At 46.6% G+C, this 22253-nt stretch overlaps 1 protein-coding gene across 6 annotated transcripts in view; it reads right to left on the bottom strand.

The window, feature by feature from the left end:
• ZMIZ1 (zinc finger MIZ-type containing 1) overlaps positions 1 to 21195 on the bottom strand; it is a 358035-nt gene extending 336840 nt beyond the window's left edge. For all 6 annotated transcript variants that reach the window (XM_075109305.1, XM_075109304.1, XM_075109303.1 and 3 more), the window contains exon 1: positions 20948 to 21195. The gene's annotated coding sequence lies outside the window, so the exon portion shown is untranslated. The remainder of the gene's footprint in view (positions 1 to 20947) is intronic.
• Positions 21196 to 22253: the final 1058 nt, after the last annotated feature.

The following is a 22253-nucleotide window of genomic DNA, read 5'->3' on the forward strand; positions in this document are numbered from 1 at the left end:
GAAAGATACAGAAGAAGTTTTGGGAGCGTGAGCAGCAGCATTCGCTTCCCGGATCTGCAGAGTGAGGCACAGCGCTTTGGTCACAGGAAGCGGGGTTCAGCCTGCTCTTTCCCTTCCCCACCGACATGCGGGATACGGGAGGGAGGGAAAGGGGGCCGTACGCAGCCCAACTTCCCAGCTGTTAAGCCTCATAGGTACTAGCCTCTTCCTTCTTCAGCATCAGCCATAAGAAACATTTAAAAGCAGAAAGTTAATGATGTTAATATGAACGTTAGAGGTTTGTTTCTGCGTTTGATAGTGCTTGTGCTTAGGTACTCTATTTCCTCCAGTACACCAGCTCACCTGCCAGTTTCCTCTGTTTGTGTAGAGCCTTTGATAGTGAAATAGGACAGAAAAAAATTTAAATGCTTTAAAGTGTATGCATTCTGGCTTTAAAACCACAAAGCCTGGCAGAGTGATTCACCAACAGTCAAAATCCCCCAAACAATGTTCTCTTTAAAAGAAAATTCAGAATTTATTTTGTGCTTCAACAGAATGTCTTCTATAACTTTTTATTAATTTGTAATACACTGAAGTCTCACCATTAATTTCTGAAATCTGTACAGTTCTTGCAGCTACTAGAATACAGCATCCTGCCAAATTATAGCCCAAATTTCCCAAACATTACATTAATGGATGCAAACAATCTCTTGCCTTGGATAAGACTAGAGAAGGAAAATCAAATATCTGTATACAAGCTGATTTTCATTAATATATTAAACTCTCATAGTGTATTATCGAAAATACTTTAAACAACACAATTTCACTAAATTCAATTGGTGCTGCTCAACAGTTACAAAATATCACAATGAAGCATAAGCCTCTGCCATTAAGATATGCTACCCTTAATAACTTGACACACAGAAAGGTTCAGTATGGTGATTTGTTCGGAATGTAATTAAAAGTACCAATCACAAAAGGAAAAGAGCAAAACATCTGCAAAAATTAATTTGTGTCTTTCATTTTTAGAAATGGTCTAGAAACTTTAAAATCTTCATAGCACCTGGAGATTTTTGGATGCCTCACTTCATATTATTTGAAAATAGGCAATTTTCAGACACAGCATGCATTGCACTTCATAGAATAGGGGCCTGTTTCAGGCATTTTCAAGAATCTGTTGCTTTACAAAAACAAGGATTTTCCAATAATTCAGTTTTTAGAGAAAAACAAAATTAACAGAAAATGAAGGCAAGAGATGAGGATACTCACAAGTTCTGTTTTTAACCATAAGTAATTTTATTTTTTCCTGAAGTCTCAGAATAATTTTCAATTTTGAAAAGAAACCAAAAAGCTAATTGGAGCTATTAAAAGCTGTTTTACAATAAGGGATGGCAGTACAGAACATCTGCATACAAAGCTATCAGCTGTAATCCAATTTGAATACAATTTTCTTCATCAAAATCTCTATGCCATGTTGTACCCCAAACAGCAATCTACTCAAAATCTGTTCCCAACATGGGGACAAAGCCTAGGCCCAGGTCACCTGTATGTGCAGGTACTTGTTAACTTCAGGTATCAGTAGTGTTTCAGAATACTTAACCTGAGATTGCTTAGACTGTCCACAGTTAAATGCATGCAAAGATGGCCAGTTTAAGGTTCTCACTTGCTTTTATCTGGGGACATTTTCTCCAAAAGCTTAAGATTACCATTTTATGCATTTCTGTTCAACAGCTCCGTGACACCTCATTTGTGTAAGGCGTAAAGACAGAGAACACCCTTTAATAACTAACATGTGCCAAATAATCAGGGAGGACATTTAATTCCCTCGGACCATAAGGCACCCCACAGATGTGACTCATCTACACCCACAAGCCAGAACAAGTTACCCTCAGCCCCCCAAGGCACTATGGCCACTTATGGCTGATCCGTTCACTCGAGCCCCCAGACTTGGAGCGACAGAACACCACTAAAAACAAAAAGCAAACACACCACACCACGGTCCTTAGGGAACGTAAAGAAAAATACTTTAAAATCACAACTGGCGTTTATACAACACAGCTTGATAATAAGGGTTATTTGTGTTATCACGGTGCCCAGGAGATCCAGCCACCAGCCAGGGCTCCCATCGTGCAAAAGGCACCATTTCAGCAGAGCTCCTTCTGCGGCACTTCAGCCCCCAAACGAGGCTCTAAAGCTGCAAAAATTGAGCAGGGAGCGGGAGAGGCACGGAGCCAGGGGCTGTTGCCAGCTGGCCTTGGCGGAGGCCGCAGCTCCCGGAAAGGAGCCGCCTGCGCTGGACCGCACGGGCACCGAGAGGAGGTCGCCCACCAGCCGCTGGCTCCCTGCGGGAAGGGTGGGAAGAGCAGATGCTAGCAGGAATACTTCAGCGCTGCAAACAGGAGCCTGGCTTCCCCTTCCAGGTTTTAGCTTTTGGTCTTACTGTGCGTTTCATGACAATACATTGTGGCTTTTTCCGCCACGGATGGGTGTGCTAGAGGTATCCTCTGGCCACGCCAACTGTAGGGGAGGATGGGCTTCAAGCTTAGGGCTACCTCCTGCCAGATTGTACAGTGTGAAGTTCCCATGACCTGGTTTGACAAAAAAGGAAATAATCCATTTCAGTTGAAAAGCAGTTTGTACAAAACAAAAAAGCCAACACAAAACAAAACAAAACAAAACAAACCCACCAACATGTTCCCTAAGATCCACATTAGGGCTTCCAGTCTCTGGAAACCAGAGCCACCTTCTGCAAACATTTCCAAGAGCCGCATGGCAAGGGGGACTTAGTCCGAACTGGAGGTACTAACCTGCAGGACATACCACAGCAGGTTTCAGTGCCAGCTCACACACTACCTCCCACCTTGCAGGAGGTACAAAGGAGCTTTAAATGGCTCAGGTTCTCCAGGGAACCCAAACTACCCATCCCAATCCCAGGAGAGCACCCGGCAGCACCAAAACAAGGACACTCCCACACAGCCTGGCCAGGCGTGGTGAGGCACAGGGCTGCTCTCTGTGGCGGGTAGACCCGGCCCTGCCACGCTTCCCCGGCGCCCTCAACTGCAAGCCAACGCCACAGCTGGGGATTGAGCACTTCCAGCATCACTTTGCTTCTCCAGGCCGTATCACTGGGGAGGGCAGGAGCCTCCAGCCTCTGCAGCTCATACGCTTGATGAAGGGCTTTAGGCAGGAACCGGCTGGAGTCAGGCAGGGACACAGTCCTGCAGAGCTGAGCTCTCTTTGGTTGGTTGGTTTTGGTTTTCAGGACTCCCGACCAGGTCCAGGGGCTGGACTAACAGACAAGTGGTGCCCAACATAGAGAGGGTTACGTGCAATTTATATTTTAGTTTAGTGAGAATGTACCTGCCCCCAGCAACAGACGCTCTGGTACTAATAGGAAAACACTAGTACTAATAGGAAAACAAGTTTATGCAAATAAAAAAACCTTGTGGTTTTAATCACTTGATCCAATCTATTTACAAGCTGGCGTTATTATTTTCTGCTAATTGTGAGGTTGTGGATCCATCTGACTTTCCTAGGGGGGAGTGCCAGTTAAAGCACTCTCCCCCAGCTCCACGCCTGCCATGCAGCTTGGCTTCCCGGCCTTCTGCCGCTGCCCGCGTGGTGCTTGCAGGGCAATTTGTGCGGCCACACAGGGAAGGCATCTGGGGAACTGATCCAAGGGGCTGGGGTGAGAAGCAAGAACATACACAGAAACACAAAAGGGTTTTTTGTTTTTGTCTTCATCAGTTCACCAGTCTGATTCATCGTGCACCTGCACAAACACTGGTGCTAACGCAGCGTAAGGGTGGGAATAACATGCAACAGGGAACCGAGAGGCTTAAGTAGTCCTGACTGTGTAAAACCACAGCCTGAGGATGGAAACAGGGATTGTCCATCTTTCTCACAGACTATCATGTTTATACTGGGCATCATGGTACAGCTCCCACAGTGTTAATGGTTTGTTTATTCCTGGCCAGGAGAAGTGAATGAGAAAGGCCATAAGAGATGCTTCCCCATACTCAAGCCACCCACCCTGGCGCTGCAATGGTCCCTTTCCCAGGGCCCTACCTTTCCCGGTGCCCACCAACCCTGTACTGGTGGCACGGCCAGTGCCACCTCCAAAACACATCATTTCTCACCACCTTCCCAAGGAAGGGACAAGTGGCACAGATGGGACCCAGCACACCCCGACACCTCCCCTCTGCAGCTGTGGTCGGTGGAAGGGATGGGAGAAAGGGCAGGACTGTGGCTACGCCAGGGATAACACGGTCACAGCCCTGTGCTGCCCTTTGCTCAAGCAGCAAAGCTTAAGCAGTTGCACATCCTCCCGCTTATTTTCTAAAAATCACCATGCTACCAGCCGATGAATGGCACCCTTCAGCATTTAATTTCAGTATTATATCAAGTGAAGCTGGAAAGAAATATTCGGTTCAATAGGACTCTGACAAAAATGCACATGAACATGTGTTCGAACACATTATGTATGTTTCATAAATATCGTAAAGACACAAAAATAACTTCTCTCAGACACTTGTCAACTTCAGAAGACTATTCTACGGAGAGAAAAAAAAAAGAGGCATTTCTGGAAAACCAGGCTGATGTACTATTCCGAGGTGTGTGCAAGCGCTTGCTGTTGTCTGGGGGAACTGCAAGGCAGCTGCAGACCCCAGGGAAGTGTCACAGCCTGAAGCCCGTTGAGCTGAGCCCAAGGGGAGGGTCCTGGCCCTCCCACCAGCCTGGCTGGGGTGTTCCCAACAGTGCCTTTCACTGATGCAGAGACCGGGCAGTCATGCAGATAGTGGTATCAATCATTGCTAATTCAGCTGAAAATGAACAAGGGAAAAAACACCCAACACCCAGCCATACAAAAGCATACTAAAAACAACCCAAAAAACCCAAAAGCCTTTTCTCAATCAGCAACCTGATCCTGCTGCCCAGTCAGGGGGTGCGTGTAAATTGGGACCCATAATTATCCCATATTTAAATGATTCTGTTTAAAGGACCATTTCTTAGGAATGTTTTATTTTTATGATTTAAGTAAACAGTTTGAAGTAGACAACTGCAGTCTAACAATAAGCATCATACAGCAAAATGAAAAGCATCATCTCAACTACTTGTAGACACTCAAGTACAGCTTTTACAGGGGGGACGGGACCCCACTGCCAGGCACACTTCACTGCCATCACATCTGCAGCAGCAGCAGAAGCGGCAGTGCTTGTTACGGCTCCTGGTGCCTAAGACCACTGCATTTTGAACCCGTGTGCTCAACCAAGGCAGAGAGCGAGGTGGAGCCTCACACCTCCCCACGCCGGAGCTGCCCTGCCCACTGCAATCACAAGCGGCTCACGTGCGTTAGCAACTTTTCTCCCATCACAGACAAACTGAAAGCGTACGAATGCAAACAGGTAGTCCTCCAAGGCCCTATATTAAAGCTATGAATGTCTGCCAGCTCCGATACCTTTCTGGAGCGTGGCATTGTTCTCAAACTCACTGGCATAAGGAAAGCGGCTGCAACTTCTGGTCATCAAAACTTCTAAGCCTTTAATTTATCAAGATTAAAGTCAATTAACAAAAAGGCAAGAGATTAAGGTTGAATTTTTATATTAAAGGACTTCAACATTTTAAAACACATCCTGTCACATTACGCTTTTAGCTATAATTACAGTATGGGACATGTGCTTGACACTTCTTTTTAGTGTTCAAAAACATTTCAGTTGCTAGCCCTTTGCCATCTGTTTCCTATCATTATTTCATTAAAATACTTTTTATTCTCTCACAGTAGAAGAGTAAAACTGTTTTCTGGGTGACTAGATTGTTATCTCCTTTACTTCAACAGCATCGTTCCAGCTTTTTTTTTTTCTTTTTTAAATTTACTTTTTGAAGATGCATATGCACTTCCTCCCAGCTCCCCCCAGCAAGGGCTAACAAAGCAAGCTAGTTTAAAACCTGACAAACACATCCCCTTTCTCTTCGCCTGTCAAGAACACGTCTCCAAAGTCTGTCAGGAAACTACATAAAGTAACTCATCAACTGCAAAAAGCATGGGGATTTTCCTCCCAGAAAGAGGAAACTCCCACTCGAGCACACCTTGGATGAAAACCAAGGTCCAGCGTACAACATGTAGATTACACCACGCAAAACACACACCGTTCCTAGTCAAAATATTAGAGCTCAACGGCTTAGACCGCCGTGACTACCCGTGCAGGGGCAAAGTTGCCCACGTACAAGGAAGAGGTGGTTTCTGAGCAGATATCAGGAGCGAGCGCAATAATTCTTACCTGGAAAATGCTGTTTGCAGCTGCTCACCGATTTGTTAGCACACACGCTGCTCTCGGCTCATGATTTATGATGCTCTCTCCAGCACAGAGACTTCTATTACTGTCCTCATTTATTGCCTGCAGCTGTCATTCTCACCAACAATTCTACAGTTGTTTGTAGGTGAGGTATCAAAGGTATTTAGTGTGTACCTTGAGATGTAATTTTAATCAAACCTACTCGCAGGCAGTATTTAAATGTTAGAACAACTGCACAGAGTGCAGCAATTAATGTGGACTTGACCAACCAAAATTATGACAGCCAGAAGCGTTTACTCATAAATGCCTCAAAAGGATGTACGTCCAACAGGCCTGAGAACACCTGCTGACTTGTAAATGAAGATAAAAATAGTACCCATAGATCACAAAGCCTTCCGACAGGTATTTGAACGCACAATAAGTACATTAACACAACTTCAGCGGTTTTACTTTCTACAGCCAAAATGCCGATAAGGCGGTAAATCCAGCTACACCTTTCTCACCACGTATTTCTCCCAGCCAGCTATTTTCCCCTTAGACTAGCCAGGTTTTCCAGCATCTCCTGAAAACCTGCTGAATCTGCCTATTTTCGAACAACAGCAGTGGAGGGGAAAGCAGATTTACATCCAACAATTCCACTTCTGAAAGATCTTGGTGTGTTTTCTAAACATTAAGAATTTGCAAATCAAGAAGTTCTGACCCAATGCAGTCCTTACGCAACTGTCTGAGGAGCCACAAGACACCCAATGATTTGAAAAACAGGCAAGCGGGGTTACTAAACACAACTACCAATCGCACCACCCTGCTGTGAGAGAGGCTGGCAAACAGCCTCTGGGTGCGAATCGGACCTACCACCACCGAACACAGCATGAAAGTGCAACAGAAAGTAAAAAAGGAGTCCTGGAGCTAAGCCTAATACTACTGTCACGTGTACTCTAAAGCTCCAACTCCTCAAGTCAACTGGTTGTAACAGCATCTCTGTTTATTTAATGAGTTTCTAGTGCTTGTGATTCAGGATGAAACTTGAAAACGGGAACCCTAAACAAGCCCCAAAAGGCAGATTTTGCAAAAGAATGCCAGCTTATTATTATTTAAAACTATTCTGTAGGCCTGGCTTGTGGTGGCCAAATGTTTTAAGGCTGGCAATCTTAAATTAGTCTAATTGGTACTCTCAGCACTGAAACTCACTTTCTGTATTATAAGTTCTTTTCTTCAACGCCATCCACGCTGTACAGCTTGGAAATGGCACTCAAGGCAAAACTAACAATTGCAAGTTTACAGTCAAAAGGTAGCCTGAAGGCCATCACTCTCATCGCCAAGCTCTATTTATAGCTGAACAGATAGTGTCAAAATATACACTACAAATTAAACACACAACTCCACAAGAGGAAAAAATGATGATGCACTTCATCATGATAAAGTACCAAAGAACCTCTGGTGCTCAGAAGTCGCTAATACTTGGAGTGTGCACAGATATCGATTAATCTTATTACCTCTCCGTGTTCCAGCCCCTTCAACCAAGATGATGGGGTCACACTGAGACAAGTACGCAGAAGTGAGCCGTCACCAACTGTGAGCCCGCATTAAACCATCAGCTGGTGTGCAACAGCCTGCTCTCAGGTTAAAAAACCAAAACCTGCTTTTAAATAGAACACTAATTGGAGCACATTTTGGAGTTCAAGAATATATGACCTTCAAACTATTCTGAGGATGCATTTCAGTCATTTAAATCCAGGATATACCACTTATCTTCCCGCAATATTTATTAGGAATATCAGTCTGAGTTGGTCATATATTTTTCATCGGTGGCTGGGGGGGAAGCACCATGCAAAAGCTGAACTCACCTATGTTTTAATACTTTTTTTTAAAATTATTTTTTGTTTCAGCTTTTACTCTACACCCAACCCCTTTCCTATATATAACTGCAGAATGTTTATATATTTGGGTGGAAGTAACATATCTATAGAGAATACATACATTATGTGCTTCACATATGTCAGCTTCGATGATAGAGAAAGCATTTTCAGTCTAACCAAGTCACTCCACTCCTCTGCTGTGAAAGGTCCATCCAAACAGAGAAGCTGGATCCAACTGCCTGGCACTCACCTGATGTGACTGCAATGCTCAGATGTCTCAGAGTCAGAGACGGAGGATCCTTACTGTTAAAAGCACCCCTGAGATTCCTCACTCCAGTCACTCAGCAATTGGAGAATAAAAAAAGAAAAAACAACAAAAAAAACCCAAACAAAACAAAAAACCCACAACCACCACACACAAAAACCCCATACAACCAAAAACTTGACATTTCCCCAGTCATTTTCCCATGTTTCTTAATACTGGACAAGAGAATATTTTACTGGCAACGGGGGGGGGGGGGAACCCAAAGAGAGTCTTTTTTTCCCAAACCTAACACAGCTGAGAGGACATTTAAGCGATAATTGCTCTTAGATTCCAACACAGATTCACATCCTATCCTCCAATGATGTCTTTAGGATCTGCTCGCTCATGCGTATACGTATGGTTCTTCGCTGACAAGCAACCTGACTCCTCTACTTGTGCAACTTGCATTACTCATAGGAAAGCCTTGGCAGAGGCAAGCCAGCATATGTTAATTACTGGGTTGCATTATAATAGGTCTAACATCTTGTTTCCCATCCAGGGTTTTAAAATAAATGGAAACAACAGTCTCTTTGGATACAAAAGTACGTATTTTTGTATCTCCGGCTAAAAATACTCTACGTTGAAAACACAAATAGATCAACTGCCAAAGAATTCCTGCCTCCTCAGTGTTTCTTTTTGGGGTTTTATCCTTATTAAACATGGAAGCCAGGCAATCTTTAAGAGAGGTTAGCATACGTGCATTCATCTTTCATTTCCTGCAAATTATCCTTAAGTCGGGTGTAACAGCAAAAAGGGGAGCTTGACTTCCTAGACTTTTGGTTCTATAAACAGTTTATCAAGTAAAGTTGGCTACCAGTTTCTACAGCAAAATAAAGCATAAAATTCATTAACGCTGACGAGCGGGAATAGAGCAAAGATATACTTAAAAATATATTTTTCATACGGCAGGAGATATGCACTATATTCCTTCATTTTATGATTTAATACGCCAGGATATTACCAGGACAAGATGCTGGCAACACTACAAGTATTTCTGATTTAAATTTCTCTTTATTGAGAAAGAGGCATTGAGGGCAATAGCTGCGATTTCAGACAAAGGACTAAGACCATACACTGACACGTTGTTTCTTTTTGGGTAACCAAACGCAAAGTTTTAAATCCAAATTTAAAATCACGCGACACCACAAAGCTGGCAGAAATATCAGAGGTTCTGTTGAAATTTTGAAACACAGTAATTTTTTTTTTTTTTTTTTAAAATAGGCACCGGTACAAGACTTTATTTCACAAAAGGCTTGGCAAAAAGTTCACGCATTGAATGACTAATTCATACATGCATTTAGGATGAAAAACTTTCAGGATACAGTGAAAACACTGTCTCAGAATTTTTATTTTTTGAAGTCATTAGGCAAATTTAACAACACAACTACCATGCAACCGTGACCTGAAACCTACTAACCATCATCCTCTCCTCCTTCCCCGCCCGAGCCCCCCTGCGCAGGGGCAGCGCTGGTCCCCGCTCCCAAAGGCTGAGCGCCAGCCAAGAGGCGCCAGCGAGGAGCAGACAGATGGTGGCCAATAAGGAAACTATCACGCCGCCTTAGTCACCATGGCAGAGCCAGGGTGCCGCACAGTAGCGCCCTGACTATCCACCACTCTACTCCTCATTTCAGCTCGTTAATATGTTTACCTGCAGATGGTAAGTGCTCCCAGCTACAGGGCAAATAGACCCGAGAGCTGCATTAGGTGTAGAGTCCAGCATCACATCGGGCTTGCGAAGACCCACCGCAGCCAAGCTTAGCGCTGAAGCCAGACATCCAAGGCTACGAAACAGCGCACTAAGCCCAGCGTACTAACCGCAGCTCAGCGGGAGCAGTTCTGCTCTGCGTTAGCTAAGAGGAAACGTGCCAAACTCTTCAAAATGGATGCTCAACATATCAATTAACAAAAGAAACTTCAACAGATGAATCCTAAATTTCACGGTTTTTGTATTTAGAAACAAAACGACCTTGATATTTTGCTTAAGGATAAGAGAAGCATGGTCCTGAATTTAGGGTGCCCATCCGCTTCCCCCCAAGCAATTCCTCAAACCCAGGCTCTGAACTCTCCAGCAGCCTCCTCCTCCCCTTCTCCCCTGCAGACCCCACACCTCCCAAGCAACTGTCTACTTCACAAACAACAACCTGCCATGAACAACAGTAGAAAAAAGCGATCACAAATATTTTCAGAACCCATTTTAGTCAAAATGAGTCTGAACTGCCAATCATCCACAGCACCATCCCTTGCAAAGCCTTTGCAGAAAGGACGGCCACTTTGCCCAAGGCCGTGCAGCACCGAGCACCATCTGGTCTATGCCTCGGGGGGGACCCTTCTGCTGTCTCAACCCGTACGGCTCCAGTTAGTGCCACCAGCAGCGGCACCCATCGCCTCCGTGCTCCCTGCCACGCGGACTGAGGAGGATGTGGCAATTCCATGCAAAAGTTTAAAAATGTTTATCTTGCGTCCTGTTGCTGATTCCTTCTGAAGTATAAACACGGTCTGAATGGCCTCCCCTTTATTTGTAATTCATACCCGAGGATCACTCGGTATGCAAGGTTCGGTCTTGACGGTATACTGCTCAGAAAAGTCTGAGTACGGCCTCTTTCATGTGTACACTGTGTCTTTGTTAAACACCAGGATTAAAGTATTTGTTATTAACAAACATTTCAAAGGGTTCCCCTGATTTACTCTGCTCTCTGTCTCTTGGTGGTCACCAACAACTGCCGTCAAGAGTTTTACTTGCCCTTCAGTAAAAAATAACTAGGCCAACTGAAACAGCAACTCCTGAGTTACACATAAACAAGCGGGCGCCTGCTGCAGAGTCGGGACTCCGGTTATCTGGGTATCCACCTTCCCACGCACCTCCTGCCCGCTGCAGCAGGAGCCCAGAGCCCCCAGCGACCGGCCCACGCAGCCCCCCCAGCCCTCCTTCCAGTCCCACCCCAAAGCAGCAGGGAGGATGAAAGCTGGTGCTGAGCAAGGCTGAGCCCCAGGGTCTCCACAGCAGCATGAACTGCTGTGGCAGAAGCAGGTTCAGAGCCAGAGCAGCAGCCTGAGCTAAGTCAAGGGCAGGCGACTGGGAAAGGACACGCCACCTGCACCCTTACACCGCCAAAATGCTATGGGAAGAGGACACGAGCCCAAACGTTTTAACTCTCAAGGCTGATTTAACCAAGTCTTAGAAGGCCCCGCTAGTGACCCAGAATAACTTCTCCTTACATAATACCGTTACGATTTTAATGTGCGAGATGTCAGTTTTACAGTGCCAAAAGCCAAAGCTATGCATTCAGTTGGAAAGCTAGCAGGCTGCCATGTCTAATGGTATCAAAATCCAGCTTGACTGCAACCCAGTACTTTTTAAAAGCGATGTAAATTTGAGAGAAATCTCATCCTTGAGAGGAGGACAGGAAAAGACTGAAGTATAGTTCCTGAAGCAAATTTCTTAAAGGATGGAGAGCTGCTTTAAATCTCACCAGGTAAGACGTATCACAGTAGATCTCTCAGAAGCAAGGAAGAAGGGGCTTGTGAATGGGATGAAGTTGAACACTAGTTTGTAGAAAAACAGCCTTACTAACACAACATACGTTGAATTCACATCTTCAGTCACAGAACTGCTACCCCATTTGCACTTATGTATCTACTGCAACTGAGTGTCTTGATTTTCTGTGAAACAGAGTACCTGTATCCCAGTGGCAAGGTAGGACTTCATGGTTTTGTAAAGCACCCGAAGGACAGCGAATCTAGCACGCAGACAGTCAGGATCACAAGAGCATTTCTGGATGACAGTTCACTGGCCTGGAGTCTTTTTAGAACAAGCATTCCAGTCTTTAAAAATAAAAATCATTTAGTCAAATGTAAAGTGCATCAACCTGTGCTAAGTGGTGGAGGGAAGAAAAGCTTTCTTTGAAAAGCCTTGGGGGAAGCATTGGGTTGCTGTAAGGGAGGCCAACATAAGCTGTACACCAGCCGTAAACAAGTTAACTTCTGTGATCCCACTGCTGGGAAAAGGGTTATAAGCGCAATAAACACACACAGAATTTACAAAAAGGACACCAAGAGATTGGTTAGACTGCCAGACAGCCACATCATTATTCTTCCCCCCTGCAAACCTGTGGGATAATAAACCCTTCTCTTTCATAGATAGATAGGTAGATGAACAAGCCGCTCTTCTGAGAATGCAATGTCAACAGAGTCTCTAAAACCACTTTTTAAAGCTCTTCTCCTGCCTTTGGGCGGGGGGGCGGCGATAACCAAACGGGTCTTCCATTGACATATGAATGCGTTTCATTTCAAAACAAAAAAAGTGACAGTGCTTGTTGTCAAACTACTCCAGCTGCAGGAACTTGTATTTTTGCAATGTATTTTAAGTAAAAGCATTCTCCAAGAAAATCTTCCTGTTTATAAGGCTTTTTTGTCATTTACAACAGCCACAATCTCAAGAGATACATGCAATGCTATGGAAGACTAAGGCTTACATTAAAGCAATGATAGACAAGGTATTTCTTGGTTTCAAACCACCTGAGGGGGCATCCCACCGTCTGGCTGCATGAACACAAGTACCACTCAGACATGGGGGCAGCAGGACGGCGAGTTGGCGAATTTCTCTTGCTTCCTCGAGAAAGTGCAAGTAGTTGGAGGGGTGAGGCTCCTGCAACTGAAGACACAAGCCTTTCCTCACTGCCACTCCACTCTTCTGCCGTGGGTTCCCCCCGTCACACCCTCACACCTCTATGTACCTCACACTCTGTATGTACCCTCACACCATGTACCTGGTGAGAGTCAGACAACAATCATGCCCAAAAACAGCACAGAGGAAGGGTCTGGGCCTTGCGATACACTGAAGAGAAGTTGTAAAAACACCTTACAATCTTAAGATGTTTTCTACCTTTGGCGAACTAGAAATCATGGTTGGACTAGGGACACACCCCCCCTTCTCAGTGTCAGTGTGAAATCAGCCAACTTCCAGGGAAGTCCAATTTCAAACCCTCTGTACTGGGTTTGCATGGCAAGGGTTTGGTAGCAGGGGGCTACAGGGGTGGCTTCTGAAAGAAGCTGCAAGAAGCTTCCCCCAGGTCCGATAGAGCTGGCTGGCAATGGCTGTAAGATGGACCCACCACCGGCCAAGGCCATCAGTGATGGTGGCAGCACCTCTAGGATAACATATGTAATAAGGGGAGATGTAAAAAGAAAAAACAACTGTGCAACTGCACCCAGAAAGGGGAGCGAGAATGTGTGAGAGGAACAGCCCTGCAGATACCCAGGTCAGTGAGGAAGGAGGGGGAGGAGGTGCTCCAGACACCAGAGCAGAGATTCCCCTGCAGCCCATGACGAAGACCATGGTGAGGCAGGCTGTGCCCTGCCGCCCAGGGAGGTTAGCAGTGGAGCAGAGATACACCAGCAGCCTGTGGAGGACCCTATGCCAGAGCAGATGGGTGCCCCCAGAGGAGACTGACCCCGTGGGACGCCCACGCAGGAGCAGGCTCCTGGCAGGGCCTGTGGCCCCATGGGGAGAAAAGCCCACGCTGGAGCAAGTTTGCTGGCAGGACTTGTGATCCCACGGGGGACCCAGGTGGAGCAGTGCATGGAAGACTGTGTCCCGTGGGAAGGACCCCACACTGGAGCAGGGGAGGAATGTGAGGATTCCTCCCCATGAGGAGGAAGGAGCGGCAGAGACAGCGTGTGATAGACTGACCCCAACCCCCATTCCCCGTCCCCCTGCACCACTGGCAGGAGGAGAGAGAAATTGGGAGTAAAGCTGAGCCTGGAAAGAAGGGAGGGGTGTGGGAAGGTGTTTTAAGATTTAGTTTTTATTTCTCATTACCTTACTCTGATTTGACGGGAAATAAATTAAGCTTATTTCCCCAAGTTGAGTCTGTTTTGCCCATGACAGTAACTGGTGAGTGATCTCTCCATGTCCCTACCTTGACCCACAAGCCTCTTGTTATATCTTCCCTCCCCTGTCCAGCTGAGGAGGGGAAGGATGGAGCAGCTTTGGTGGGTACCCGGCATCCAGCCAGCGTCAGCCCACCACGCTGTCACACACCAGGTGCCCCACAATACGTCAGCCTCAGCACTGCCCTGCTCTGCTCCCCCATCCCACAACACCCCTACTTACAGAGTAAGCCTGTGTTCAATCAGTTCATCTGTTTTTGGAATGGGTGTTCAAGAACAAGAGAGGAAGAGAAACCTGCACTACATATTTTACTGAGGGAGATACAGGAGATGTGTATTTCAGGGCAGCCTAAAAGGCTCTGCTGTTCTCAGAGGGAATCAGGAATACAGCCAAGAAACAAGCAGATATTCATCAAGGGAACTGTTTTTGCTACTAAATGGCCAATTGAAGCCCCTACTATTCTGTCATATATCTATGTCGCTACAGCCCCAATAAATAAACCCTTCTTATTAGTTATGAGACTACCTAGAAATCTCCGAGATGGATACCATTCGCTTTGCCAGCTGGTCAGTCATTGCAGCCCTGCAGTCTCAAAGGAATTAAAATTAAAAAATCCAAAAGACAACACAAACTTATCATCAAATTTTTGTCTTACTCCTCAAACATATATGTTTTTACCTAATCAGCAAAGACAGCAAATTATGTTTCTCAGGTACAAAAAGCTGCAGTATGAATGGGGCAGAGTTTATCCACACTTGTGCATTAGTTCAACCAGGTAGCGTTCCCTAGTTAATGCTATCCTGACGGAATTGACTACTAAAATAAATCACCAGGAAAGTTTACCAGTCACCAGACAAAGAGCTGAGAACAAGATTTGAAGACGACCAGATAAAGACAACAAGCAGTTCCCATACTGGTTTTGCATGACACTATCAACTGCACAAAGCCTGTGGCTTTCCTTCTCATGCTAGCTTTGACAACACATACATATCACCTATAGGCTAGAGTTGTTCCCCTTTCCAAGTCAGGCTCACACCGGCGCTGCTTTTCTCTGGCAAAAAAAGACTTAGAGCCACCACAGTCCCTCTGTGCTCACAGCCCATATCAACTACCAGGAAACTGGAATATGGCTCTACAGGGAGAGGACACCACCACTGCCTAAGGGTCAGGCAGCCAGAGGATCACCTGGACAGGTTTCACAGGACTGAAGAAGGATGTTTTGGCATGAGGACATACGTTTTATAAATTGGCTCACCACCATTCACTGACGTATAAAGTCAAGAAAAACAGAACTTAAAACAAGCAAACAAAACCCCCAGATAAACTCCTTATAAAGAAAATAAGCAGTAGAGGCAATCCAATTCCACAGTTTTAGGCAGTTTCCACAGGTCTGCAGCATCATGCATATTAAGACCTTTTGAGCCATTTCTTTTCCTCCCTCCCCCCCCCCCACGTTGAGCCAGTAACCTTGCTTTGCTTTGGGAACTGATTCAAAGCCGCTCTGCAGAGTCCAAACAAACGCTGTATTACCAACCAAGAGATATGCTTCCCACGTTTATCTTAATGGGATGTTAACCCGATAGCTTGTGTGTGACTATCTCAATAGTAGTACACTAGACAAAATACAAACCAGCTCGATTTATTGAATTATCTGTGGAAAAGACAGAAGTTTCTTTTTGAGCTTAGGTATTTCATTAGATCCTAAACCTTATTTAAAAAAAAAACATCAACCATCACCCCTTCCCCTCTGAAAGGAGCTGCATTTGCCCTTTCCAGGAGTCAACACAGGAGTACAAACTACTGCTTCTATCCTCTGCTGCAGGTCTAAAAAGCTTGAGCAGCTGAAGGAAACTACAGGTGGCCCAGATCAAATGATCACGTATGTGGGCAGGTTCTTTTAAGAACAAATCATCCCCTGTGAAGTAACTTAATTTCTGTTGACACTTACAGGAGAAATTACACAGAAAGTGATCTTGTCTGCCTAAGAGCAACGTTCTTTTTTCTACCAGGTATGCAACACCCATACAAATTTGCCCTGCTCCATAAAGAGAAGGGTAGAGGCACTGTGCTGAAGCCGGCAAACCTCACCTTTGCAGGCCATGTAAACTTCAGCGTATCTTATAATATTAGAACCAAAAATAACACATAACAAGTGTAAGACCATCTCCTACTCTTATAATACACTACTGCCTCCAACAGTCGAGCTGTGGAGATCCATTACAACCCATTGCCTGGACATTTCTCCTGCAGCCTGTATCACCTTTAAAATACTCTAACATTAACCAAGCTGAATGCTAATGGTCATGTGAAACCTATTAGAAATAAAGACATTGAAAATTGCTGTGTAAGAAGTTTTTGCTTTTAGGAAAAGAAGGGGGGATCAACATGACAAAGCAACATTCCAGTTTACAAATCTTTCATTTTTAAGCCAAAACATACCATTTTAAAGCAGAAACTATTTCTAATATCACCAACAGCCTCAACTTAGCAGCAGCAGGAACGCTGACATACACCTAAATTCAGTGAAAGGAAAACACACGATGTCCGAGCCAGAGGTATACCGGTGCCCATCTGTGGTGGGCCGTATCAACGCACGCTGTTCACCGCGCTGTCCCCTAAGAGACACCTAAATGGCTAAAGAGGGCTTGCGTTCCTCATCCCACAACAGCCAGTTGACAAGAACAAGCATAACCCAACTTTAAACCCTTCAGCAATATTCTCGCCGCTTTGCCGTAATACAGGCTAGGATTTCACAAAAATTGGTCTAACTAGGAGTGAACAAATCAGCCAATTGCATAGTGGTCACATTTGTTACCACAGGCATTAACTGCAGTCCTGCTTTATTTATGAGAAACAGGCATTCCCAGGTAAAGCCATAACAATCCCAGCTGGCTCCCTCCCCAGCATTTGATCACCCACTTTGTCACAGCAGCACAGCAGGCACCACCAGCTCCTGGCCAGCCACTATATCCATTGCTCATCATTACATTAACTTCCGTGCAACTGGAGAAAAGAAAAAAAAAGGCTGGATCCCCGTTGTCCTGAAGCCTATCAACACCACTGCGGAAGGCAAAAGGAATTTCAACTTCGCTTCCTTTCTGGGATCTATTTTTCTTCCTTTTCAGAAGAGAAACCAGGCTTTCCAGGCTGCTAGTACAAACACTGAGTTGCTAAAAACTAGCCAACATTGTCTCCAACTATAGTATCGGTGATGCAACTGCCATCCGTCAGGGACTTTTTTTTTTTTTGTCGACACAAAACCTTTGGAGCCTATAAAAGTGGAAGAGATTTGGGGTAAAGGGCAAGCAACTCCCAAGACAAGTTATGAATGGAAGCATGCTACAAAGCCTCTTCTCCTTTCCACCCCTCGTAACCGCTGCTGATCAGGACAAATCTTTCAGATGATGCAGAAACCGATTTATTATCTTTTGTGGGTTTCTTAAAATATTCTAAAAACAGAATTGTATGCCGCATTAAGATCGCAGTTTTATTTCATCTCCGACAGCACAAAACACTCTCTGTATATAAACACAGCAACTCACTTCTTTCCTGAAACAAAGTTTTCATTGATCCTTTGCCACAGACTCAATTATTGTTTCTAATCATGATCAACGTTTATTTAAGGTACTGTGGACCGTAAACAATGTAAACAATAACAGCATCTGTCCATGTTGACAGGAGTGTTACTGGCAGGTTAGATACCTATATCGACTGGTCCCGAGGGCGTTCTTTTTACATTCTGAAAGCCCAAAGTAAATTTAAATTACAATTTACAGAATAATCTTTCAATCAGCCACCTTTTGAGGTAGTGTTATCTCAAGTAGATAAAAATCACAATCTGTCAGTTAAATCCCAAGAAATTTTCATTGTTTTAAAACATAATCCTAAAGACTTTTTTTTTTTTTTTTTTAAAGAAAAGCTTTTTTTTTCATAGGGGAGATTCTGCAAAACTCCTGGTCCTCCTCACGCCCACCAGGAAAAAGAGTCGTCTTGTAATTTGGCATTTTTAGACACATAGGTTAAAAAGTAGAAAAATCAAAACATTTTAACAAGACATTTAAAAAGTAAAGATAAAAAGAAGAAATGTCCTTGACTGTGGGTTATTTAGAGGATCTCAAGTCACGTTTTCCATAGCGTCATTTTAAAAATAAGTGGCCTTTTCTTTCTCCTCTCCCCCACCCCAAACTCTGAGGAAAACAGTCACCAAATGCACTCAACTAGCCTCAAAGTCACACGTGCTCCATTGCAGATCTTGCTTTCAATGTGTCTTTTGTTTGATGGCTGGTGTTTCAACATCCTCAACTTGAACAGAAAAAGGTCAGAGCGAGTCTTCTGGCATTCACGGACCTGCACCAGGCCCCGCCAAGGGAAGATTGATGCCACAGTACATTTCCCCTAATCGGGAGAAGGAAGCGGAGGTTTGAATCCGAGGCCGGCTTAGGGTCGTTAGAAGGATCCTTACTCTCCCAAAGACCGTCGGCGGTGTTTAGTTCTGCTGCTATACTCCTCTGTGAAACTTTTCTGCTGGTGCCGGTAATGCTTTCGAGTTAAGAGCTCCACCACCGTGCCCCAGCATCACGACCCACGCAGCTTCCCACCAGCAAGAGGTTTTTGGCCCTACGTCCCAGCGCAGGGCGCTTTCTCCAGCCCTCCGGTTTTGCTTCACCTCCCAGTTACCTCCGGTGCCCTGCTGCCCTCACCTTCGCTCCCCCTGCCCGGGGAGGAGAGGCTGCACCATTAACCTTCCCCTGTGCAAGGCCAAGGTCCACGCTGCAGCTAGAGAGAAGCCCTCGCTAAAGATTCCTTAAAAGCTTTGGCACTTGGAGGCGGTTGGAACTACTCAACCAGAGCTGGGAGCCAAAGCTTCGCCACAGCATTAATGAGCTTTTGCCCTTTTAAATTTTATAAGCCTGTCGCCTTTCTGATGCGCGCAGTTTTATTCAGAGCCCTAAATGGCCATTTCATATTTAAAATAAAGCTTGCATAGGTAGCACCCTAAAACTACCCCAGGTCATTCATCTCCCCCGCTCTCCTACTGTCTCTTAGGAAACCTTTGATAGAGCATTTGTTCAGGCTGCCAAGTTAAATCCTCTTCTCTCCTGTCAATGCATTGAAAAAAAAAAAAGCAGTCAGAACACCAGCTTCGCTCAGGCCTGCTGAAGTAAATGGAGAAAACCAATTCCTCTGGCACTACAGAGCCATTAAGCCGTTTGCAGATTATTAACTGAAGCACAAAAATATATACGCCACGCACAATCGGACGGCAACGCAGAGCTGTTCCTTAAGTTAGATCCAGCCTTAATAAACCACCGATACGGCTGCGATTCGGAACGGGTCGCACGGCTCCCCAAACTGTTTAGCAGGACCCCGACAGCCCCAGACCAAAGCCGTCCGGGGGGGGTGTGTGTGTGTGCGTGTGTCACACAGGGCCACTCTCACCTTCGATAACCACAGTCTAACGGGGGTTACGCTGGGAGGAGAACACCCGAGCCCCCTCCCCAGCCCCGCGCCCTAATCCCAGCCTACGAGGTAGCACCGAAATTAAACTTTACACGTGCAAAACAAACAAACAAACAAAGTTTACAGTCTAAAATTCCCCATTATAGTAACAAGTTCCTCCCTCTGCCTTCGGCTGCCTCGCTCCTTCCCCGCCACCGAGCGCTATCCCGAGCGGCACAAGGAGGGAAGGGGCGGAGGGGGGGCGATAAAAAGCGTGGCTGGATGGCTCCTATTTTTATGTTTACATTCCTGAAGTGTCTTCTAACTGACTGCCATTCCCCCTCTCCCCGCCAGCCGCCCCCGGGAGCGCTTCCCCCGCTCCCCTCGCACAAAGGCAGGGGGGCCGGGCCGGGCCCCCCCACCCCGGCCCTCTGCCCCCGCGCCCCCTCCCCTCCGCCCGCCGGCTTCCTGGACAGATGCACCGGGGGGAGGAGGAGGGAGGGAGAGGAGGGGGGGGGGCTGCTCCTTCCTCCAGCCCACCGAGAGAGGCCCCGGTCCCAACTGCCTCTCGCAACCCAGACACAAGGAATTTAACACCCAGCCAAGCTTCCCGAAAAAAAAAAAAAAAATCTAACAAAAAAAAAAAAGCCCAAGCGCAAGCTGCCCCCCCTCCCCGCAAACCCACCACGCGTGGCCGGCCACGCACCCCGCCAAGCCGCGGGGCTCCAGCCGCCCCCCCACCCCGCAGCACCCTTTGGGGGGGCTTCTCGGTTTCTCGGGTTTGGGGTTTTTTGTTGGTGTTTTTTTGGTTTTTTTTTTTTTTTTTTGCGGCGGTTCCGACACCCTCCCGCCCACCTCCCGTCTCCAAGTTAGACCCGGGCCGCCCCCCCCCGCCCCCCCGGGAAGGGCATTCCCGGGGCAGAGCCGAGCCGCCCTCCCGCCGCCGGGCCCGGCTCCGCCGCTCCCCGCCGGGGACAGCGCGAAGTCTCCGCACATTTTCTCCCCTCGCCCAAGAAATACGTTTCCCTCGGGGGTGTCCGTGTCCCGTGTGTCATATGTCCCCCCCCCCCGCCACCTCCGTCCCCAGCGCGGTGGCTCCATTGTTTGTGCTCCGCCGAGGCGCGACCCCAGCCCGGCCGGGTGCGGGAAGGTGCGGGCGGGCAGCGCAAATCCACGCGAAACTTACCTCCAGCTTGCAAAAGCAGCCTTGCAGCAGCAAAATAATAAGGAAGAAGGCAGGCAAAAAAAAAAAAAAAAATCCTCTCTCCCCAACTGATTTGCAGCTCTACTCGGGTATTTTTGAAATATATAATTTTGTTTATTCCCCCCCTTTTTCCTTCACCCCCCCCCGGCTTTCTTTTTCCTTTCTTTCTCCCCCCTCCCTTTCCCCCCCCTTGCCCACAGACAGTGAAAAGGAGCTCAATGTTAGTGGGTGAGTAAGTGAATCAACTAGCAGAGAGCACAGCAAGTTGAAGTGTCAAATTACATTGGCTATTCTATTACCAAAGGGCCATGCTTTGTGGCTGCTGGCAAAATCTGTCCCAGATTCCTATCTGAAAGGGAGCTGCCTCCTGCAGGGATGTGCTTTCCTGCGCCCTCTCCCTTTTTCCTCACCTCCCCCCTCCATTTCCACCCCCTTCCCCCAAATCGCACAAAGTTAAAAAAAAAAAAAAATCTTCTATACGACTTAAAACACAAATATTGTCTTACAGGATAATTTTAAGGCGGGGATTCTCGGTTTAAGTCTTCCCGAACACCAGGCGCACGCAAACCCTTCCACTCGGGAGACTGAAAGCAGGAGAACATCCATCCTCCTTTATTTTTTCGATTATTAAATAGGTGAAGACCACCCCGGACTCCGCAGCCCCCGGACCCCGCGGTGCCCCCGCCCGGAGCATTATTTCAGGGGGCCGGGAGGAGCCCCGGGGGAGGGTGGGGGGATCACGGGGGGCGCCGAGGCGTCCCGCTGCTCCGGGGATCTCGCTCCAGCCTCCCCCCCCCCCCCCCCAATTTATTGCCACCCCGGGGGGCCGCTATTGCAGAGCCGGGGGAGCTCCCGCCTCTCCGGGGTGTCCCCCCGGGGGTCCCCGCCCGCCAGCGGGGCGAAGCAGCCTTCGTAGGGCGTGTTCCCCCCCCCCCCCTTCCTCCTCCTCCTCCTCAGGAAATCCAGCCCGATTTCCAGGGAGAAAATAACAAGAAACCGTCCTTGTCTGACGAGCACCAATCTGCTAAAAAACATCTCCCTCGGCTTCTCTTCCCCTTGATAAAACACTTCCAGGACAATCAATATTTTATGATGAGTTGTTAATAAGCCTAATATATTCATCCCTGCTCCAACGGGGCTTGTTAGATTATGCAATTAAGATAAGCAATTTAAACAGCGCTGTGCAGCTCTTCGCTGGTCACATTCGTCTTGTTGTTGTTGGAGGAGGAGAAAGATCTGGACTTTAAAGGGGTGGCGGGTGACTCGGGGAGGGGGGGGGAAATTCTTC

Source organism: Phalacrocorax aristotelis, chromosome 14 (assembly GCF_949628215.1).
Source record: "Phalacrocorax aristotelis chromosome 14, bGulAri2.1, whole genome shotgun sequence".
NCBI lineage: Eukaryota > Metazoa > Chordata > Aves > Suliformes > Phalacrocoracidae > Phalacrocorax > Phalacrocorax aristotelis.